Genomic DNA, 8,488 nt, shown 5'->3' with positions numbered 1-8,488 from the left:
TTTGTTTGGGAGGGAAAAAATGAAGGTTTGGAGTCCTTTTGGAGCTTCAAAATGGATTGGTCCCCCCCCCCCCTGCACTTTCAATTATACTTGATTATTCCCTTTGTTTCTTCTTTCTTTTGGATGACAATGAATATGCCAAGGAATATTCTTTCATAAACACCAAGTACACTCTCTTTCTTCTCCTTTTTTGGATCAAACATATTCTTTGAATATTCTTCTTCAACAAGCTATGAAGATGGTGAAGAACAATATGAATATTTAAGAGTTGACCAAAGTTTGACCACAAGGCAAATGAACTCTAACTTTAATTTTTCTTTTGGATCTAGGTTCCTTGGATCAAGGCAAGCTCAAATAATACAAAATCATCCACAAACATGCCACAAAATGATATGTACCACGAGATCCCACCTCAAAAAGCTTCAAACAACGCACAACAATGGTGGATCTAGCTCAAAAACAACTAAATCATGTTCCAAATGTAGATATAGACTCCCTAGGTGCTAGGGAACAAGAATCTAACACTTGAAACCAACAAAACAACACATAAACATGTAGATCTAAGATCTTAATATCTTCCCAAACACAAAAACGGGTTTACAATTTTTTTTGTGACATTTTTTATTTTCTCCAATCTTTTTTGTTGAGATTTTCTTAGATCCAAGACCTTGTAGGAACAACCCTAAAACATGGGTTTAATACCAAATGATACAAGAGAAGACTAGGAATTCATAAAATGGACACACAAGATGCAAAAATCAGCAACCAAAAATAACACAAAAGAAAAGGGATAAAGAAGAAGATTGCATAAACGTAAAGATAGATAGAAAGACCCTTACTTCTACCAAGTGATTAACAAAAGATGGTGTATCAAACCATCATTCACACCTCACCAATAGAAGCTCAAACCTTTCTCTTAGGTGGACCAAGGGAATTCACACTCCTCAAAATCCACCTTTCTTGCCAATTTGTCAACACAAGTGAAATCCATCAATTGTGCTAACCCTAATTTGGTTTCTCTCTCTTAAGGAGAAGGAGAATACTACAAGCTAACACTAATATTACAATCTAAAAATTCACTTAATTCATTATGTCAAAACTTTGGGAAAATAAGAGCTGAGGTGCCTATTTATACTTATTACAAACAAAGACAAAAATACCCTTAATGAAGGGTGCTTCTTTGGAGTATAAAAGGGGAGTCTTAAAAAACAACAATAGCCCTAAAATGGGGTGCCTCTTGAGTGTCAAATCATAGTTGGAAAAGTCTATTTTGTCCTTCAAGTGAGGCGTCTCTCGAGTGTAATGGTTCCCTTCTCCTCCTTCCACTTGACAAGGCTTTAAAATGCTCCAAACACTTGCCAATTCCAAAGTTTGATCCTTTGGCAATTCCTTGTACAATTTTTTGCACCTCATGCTTGTATCATTATTAATAAAATCTCAACAAAAAAGAGTCTAGAGTCAAAAAAATAAAAAATAAAAAAGGGTATTTCACATTTTTGTGTTTGGACAGCATTTTAGAAGTTAGCTCTACATGTTTTTGTGTGGTTTTGTTGTTTTAAAGTGCTATATCCTTGATCCCTAGCACCTAAGGAGCTAGATCCACCATGTTTATGGCGTTTTGAAGCTTCAAGAAGCTAGATCTATGTGGTTTTTGTGTTTTGGACGTTGGTTGGTGGTGATTTATTGTTATTTGAGCTCACCTTGGCCTAAGGAACCTAGATCTACAAAAAAATCAGATTTGGATTTCATTTGGTTAGGGTTCAAACTTTGGTCAACTCTTAAATATTCATCTTGTTCTTCCATGTTCATCAAGTCTTGCTAAGGAAGAATATTCAAAGTGTGTGTTTGATCTAAAAAAGGAGAAGAAAGAGAGTGTACTTGGTATTTGTGAAAGAATATTCCTTGGCATATTCATTGTCATCCAAAGAAAGAAGAGACAAAGGAATAATTAAAGTACAAAATCAAGTACATTCTAAGTACAAAGGGGGGGACCATTTGTTTTTGAATTCATTTGAAGCTCCAAAAAGGCTTTCGAACCTTCATTTTTCCCTCACAAATGAAATTCTTCTTCACCAAAGAGGTTCTAGGCCGAGACTTGAGAATTAGGGTTAAAAAATTTGAAAACTCAACATCCAATCACAAGCTGCCACATCATCACTAGCTAATCGGCCAAATTGAGTTCCTAGGTAGATTTCCTAGTTTCTAATTTTTTATTCTAGCTTCTTCTAAGTTAATTCTATCACTAATTAGCAAACTAGTAAGTACCTGCTAGGTTGGTAATTAGTTTAGAGTTTATTTATTTCATGTCTCCGATTTTTTGTGTGCTTTTCTCATTTTTAAGTCATAGTATTTTGTTGGTTCAAGTTCATGCATCACTTATTTTAAGTCGTTTCAAACAAAGATCAATTCCGAGTCAAATCTTCTCACCTCTCAAGTAACTTGCCAAATATTTTCGATTCTCCAACGCTTGTGAATTCAAGTGTGAGGTAAGATTGAGAGTGAGTGAAGTGAGGCTTTCAAACTAACGTGTTTGCTCATTTTGTAGGTTGCTTGCTTGCCGTTTTTGCACTTTTTAGGTACATTTTCCATGGAATCCGAAGGTAACTACTTCCCAACCATTGGGAAATGATCTATTGGAATCATGATAGCTCAAATTGATGCCTTGGGTCGAGACTTTTCTCAAAGAATGGAAGATAGTAATGATGCCTTGAGAAGAGACATGAAGAGTGATATTACTATGCGGACTGAAATTTCCGCTTTTAGTGGAAGACTTGATCGTGTTAAAAGTAGGAGGAACTCACGAACTTCTACTCCTATTCCCTACCATGCATCCTCTAGTGCCCAAGCCATTACTCTTCCATGACTATAACCCCCGAAACCCTCCACCAAATGCTTAATCCTCCAAGAGCTCCACAAAACCAGCCACTAAACCCACCCCAAACCTCTCCTAACCGAACTCTACAAAGACCACTACATTCCCAAATGAACCAAGTCCAACAAGAGGGACTTAGAACTCAAACTCCACCACCAAATCCGAACCAAATACCTCCACAAGTTCAAACCCCTCAACAAGTTCAAACCCCTCAAAACCAAATATCCTACACTTCACCAAATCTAGAGCGACCAACCCAAATCCATCTTCAACCAAACTCTCCAAATCACATTAAACTGAATTCCCTTCATCCAAGTAGGAGAAAAGGAGAAAAGAGAATCCAAAGAAAATGAGGCCAAGCCTCAAGATGGAGAGAAAATAGATGGTGAAGTGCAAGAAAAATATAAAGAAAGTAGGGAAATAAAAGGGAAGTCATGGGTAGTGAAGTTAGGATGGAATCAAAATGCTTGATTGTGGATCTTGTCCACAAAGAACCTTTGTTACTCACTAACCCAAGTGCTAGCATTTTTCCAAGCATTGATTCTTATTACTTGCAGGTACAAGAAGATATATTTCCAAGGGAGAATCCAAAAAAACTCCATCCCAAACATGTGGGAGTTCCAAAGGCACCAATGGCCGAAAGCTTCAAACTAGTGGACTGCCCAAGTCTAACCCAAGGTAACATCACTACTTCCTACATTTCCTTGAACTTAAAATGTTGTGATTTAGTGTATTGTAAAGTGGTTATGGGTTTACAAGTGCATTCTTCTTTACTTCGTAGCTCGTTAGTTGTGAACAAAACTCCTAAGGCTAGTCCATGCACTTCTTTGAGCTTGAAATATTGTGATGTACTCTCTAGTGTTTTTGGTTTGATTTTGTTTGACATAGAGGTGCATGCTTCTTCTCTCAATATCTTTCTTAATTTGTACCATGATCAACTTGCTCTTAAAACTAGTTCACTACATGAACATGAGAAGGGTGTGATTAAAAACTTTTAAGTTAGTGTTGATGCTAGTAATGATGGTCTTGATATTGAACATGGTACTTTGAACTTGTGTGATAAAATCCCTTATAAATATCTTGTTCATTGCGGCCTTGTGTTTGTCCAAGTGGTGGGTAATGCCTTGAATTATCGTAGGCTTGGTAACCTAGTGAAAGGAGTGTGCCATCTCAGCTTAAGTCCTTATAAGGGGATCCCATTTGACCCCGGAATACTCTTGAGGTGTGAAGGTTATAATTGCTGGTCATCCTTTCTTATCTTTGATATTAATGCCATTCATGTCAAATACTAAGGATATGTGGGTATATGTCAAGTGTGAGCAACCATGGGTTGATGATATGAGTGTGTTACTAATACTAACCCTCCTACTAAGAGGATTATGTGTTTGTTTTGCTCTCTCTTTAGTTTTTGCAAAATCTGAATTTGAGGACAAATTCCTTCAAGATGGACAGGATGATAAAAGCACAAGGAGCATCAAAAGTACAAGGAATTATCTAAGGGATCAAGGCTTCGGAATTAGCAAGCAATTGAAGACTTTTCGGAGTATTTTGAAGCCTTGGTCAAGAGAAGGAAGGAGGGGAACTTATGCACTCAATAGGTGCCTCAAGTGAAGGTTAATGAAGATATTTTGCACTCCAAGGAAACACTCAAGAGGTGCCCAATTCCCTTAGCTCATTAAGGGTAGTTTTGTCATTTGGCATGTAATAGTATAAATAGACCATTTTACTTCTCTTTTCATTAGACTTTTGATGATATTGAACTTACTCCTATATTGTAGTTTTTAGTCTTGTAGTGAGAGGTAGAATCCGAAATAGGTCCTTTGACATTTGAAGTTAGGGTTTCGCTTGTCTTGGATAATTTGGAAAGAAAAGTGTGCTTGAGAAAGAGTGTTTCCTTTGGGTCACCTAAGAGGGTGATTTACACTTACATGGTGATGATTGTTTAAAGGTTTGATATACGTTCTAGTGCTATTCATTAGTGGAAGTAAGGGTCACTGTACTTATCTTTAATTTTTATGCATTCTTCTCCTTCATCTCCTTTCTTTGTGTGTTGTTTTTCTTTGATGTGCTTGCTGGAAATTGCATCCTTTGTGTCCATTTTTGTCAGTTCATAGCCCTTAGGCTATCAGAAATGTCTAAAGATCGGTCCTTGAACCATGAGGACACACCACCATGGAGATGTAGACAAAGGTACTCAAAAATCACTGACGAGGCTGGGAGAGCACCTGAACCTACATTATAAGACAATGTATCACATAGACGTATATGTGGATCGGCACTTGGGAATTACTAAGTATATGGGGTGTATGCATTTAAATAAACATTATCATTACTCTTTATAAAATCATCCATGCATATATGAATGACTCACATGGCTTGAATAAATCTGAAATATAATTCCCATAAATCGTGAATAGTGAAACATGAAGTACAAATCTTGTGAGTCATTATACTTAACTTTAAAATCTCTTCTCTCCTCTTACTCTCAATACTTGAAGGCTTTAGGAACTAAACAATACTTTTAAACTCCTACCTTTATCTCATAGAGAGTAAAACTTCTTTAAAACTCAAGGACTCAGAACTTTTAGGAACTTTAAACACCTGGGAACTCTAGAATTCTTTTCGACTTGGGACACTTAAAACTCAGGATTATATAACTTTGGACACTCGGTAGTTTTTCTAACCGACATAAACCATGTGAGCTACATGGAGTCCAATGTCTTGTCCTCCTAAGAAAGAAACTTCACGTTGGGGAGAGGCATCATACTCTTGCCAAGGAGTATAACCTCAAATCAGTGATCACTATCTCGGCCTCCCATAAATCTCAGTCCTACAGTAGCACATAGTTTTGGGGTATGAGACCTCAGAATCATACCAAAGTCGATGCTAAATACTACTCTTATACTCAGCTCAGAACTCTTAGGAAATCCACCTCAAATAACTCAAGGGTACTGAAGACCAAATGTATTAAATCTATTTGTTTTAATAGAACATCATTGTGGATTCCAACTCTATTAGGACCAAAAAGGTCAAATATTTCTCAATAATCTCAATGTATCATAGGTGCTTATAGCATAGAAGTTCATAAAATTGCAATTCTCAAGTAGGGCTTAGTGGCCCATAGTTCAATGTCAAGTTAAGAATCATCAAAATGCATACTAGAGATCATAAGGATTCATAAATCATATAGAAATCTAGAATTTCAGCATTATGCATTAAAATCTAAACATACTCATGTATCTCAATTTCTAAAACATGAAAATTATCATAATCTCAAGAACAACAACAAAGGGTACAAACCCATACTTTAATTTTCATAAGAAAACATGTGAAACCACATATTCTTGTAATTTACAACAACTTCTGGGCATGAGGATGAAAGGAGTGTCCTTGTTCAAACCCCAAATACTTTGAATTAGAAGCTCTGGATGAACTATCGCTTTTGGGACTCTATTTGTACTCTTGAATGAGGGTTCTTGAAGCCCTTGACTTGGAAACCTTAAATCTTGACTCAATTTAGAAAATCTATGGTGGATTCTTGAGATTCTTGGAAGAGATTTTCGATACTTAGGGTTTTTGTTGAGAGAGAACTTGAGAAAAACTTCATAGAATACTTGTAAATGACTTTAATTTGGTGTTTGTACGGTTTAAGAGGCTTGGAAAAGTCCAAAGTACCCTTTTTAACTTTTATACAAAGCTGGAAAAATTAAACTAGGAACTCGATTTTATGGGCCACCGGGACGCACTGGAAATTGACAAGTGGGAATCTGGGACTCACCGCGATGTGGAGCCATCGCGTTGACCCACTAATTGGGACCTGGAACTTTAGCACGACGCATCACAATCGCGCTAGGCCACTGGAAATTGACTATTGGGAAATTGGGGTCCTCCGCGATGCACCACTATCACGGAGTTCAATTGGAATTTGAAAATTGTCAAATAGACCCTCTCCGCGACGCACAAAGCACTAAAATGGCATTGTTTTATGACTAGGACTTAAATTAGCCATAACTTCTTACCCGAGCATCGGATTTGGGCGAATCTTATATCGACAAAAAGCTTATCAAATTTCCCATATGATAAAAATTTGAAATTAGGGAAATTCTATATGGTTAAAAAGATACTTACTTAGGAAGTCACTCTTTAACCTTCTCAAAGAGAAATTCAGCTTAGGAAAAATTTGGGGTGTTATAGCTTCCCCATGCATACTCTCGGGCCTTCAATATGTCTAAAACTAGATTCTCCATTTGTTGGCCTTGAATAATGGCATCAAAGGCTAAGATGGATATTTGGCTCGTATCACCACCTTAGGCTTAGTGACATGTTTATCCAACTTGATATCTCTCTCAACATCAATAGTCACCTATAAGAGATCATCCATTCAGGAAAACTTATGTATTGACATTTGAGAGGAAATTTCTTGATTCAATCCTACCTTAAATCGGATCTTGGTGTGCTCTTCATCCTCGTTGTAATCAAAGCTTCAAGAATAGATTTTGAAATTTATCATAGTGTGATTCAATACTCTTGTCCTGTTGTCTCAAACTGTACAACATGGAAAGCAACCTTTGTAGATCTCTATGGTACTGATACGTGCACAAAGAGTTCAAGACCGTTCATAAGGAGCCAAGCTTGAGAATTGCAAATCCTTCGAGGCTTATTCATGAAGATGGATGTGTGTGACCATATTTTGAGTCTCTCGAAGGGATTTCACTTTTTGAAGTGTGAATAAGGGGGGGCAGCCTTGGAGTGTTAAAGTTCATTAAGGGTGTTTTAGTAATTTCATGTATGAGTCTATAAATAGCTACTTGTTAGGTTACTTTCTCTTTAGCTTATTATTAATATTGAATAAACTTGCTCTTGAAAGAGTATTGGTGTAACTAGGGTTGAAACTTGGCTTAGAAATGAGGGTTCTTGAGGAGATTGATTACCTCTTAGGTTCACGTAAGAAGTTGGTGTTTGATTTTATGAGTTTTAGGGGTCTTTGCGTTTGATACAGTGTTGGTTCTTATTTCTTCATAGTATCTTATGTGATACAAGATCTAAACCTAATACACGAAATTAAGGACACAAGATGCAAAAACTAGCAACTAAAAAGAAAGGAAGCAACACATAGAAGAATAGGGATGGAGATGAGAATGCATAAAATGAAAGATAGGTAATGAGACCCTTACTATCACCAATGATTAGCATAAGAAAGTGTATCAAACCTTCAAACACACCACATCAATGGTAGTTCAAACCTCACTCTTAGGTGAACCAAAGGAATTCACACTCCTTAATCACACCTTTCTTGCCAATTGATCAACACAAGTGAAATCCATCAAATGTATTAATCTCTCAAGTTTGGATGTCTTTTCCAAGACCTACACTAAGATGGCTTTTCCAAGCCCTACACTAAGGAAAGAAACTACACTAAGAGTAATACTCAATTTCAATTCATCAAAGTCTAAGGAAAATAGAAGCTAATAGGTAATGAAGGGTGCTCCTTTGGAGTGTAAAAGAAAGCCATCAAAAGACAATATTTCCCTTAATAATCCTAAGTATAGGCGGCCTAGGAGTGTAAGGACCCTTTCTCCAATCTTGAACTTGAACAAGGCTTTGTAATGGTTCCAA

Source organism: Capsicum annuum, chromosome 6 (assembly GCF_002878395.1).
Source record: "Capsicum annuum cultivar UCD-10X-F1 chromosome 6, UCD10Xv1.1, whole genome shotgun sequence".
In the NCBI taxonomy this organism is placed as follows: Eukaryota; Viridiplantae; Streptophyta; class Magnoliopsida; order Solanales; family Solanaceae; genus Capsicum; species Capsicum annuum.
Note: the sequence above shows the minus strand (reverse complement) of the source record.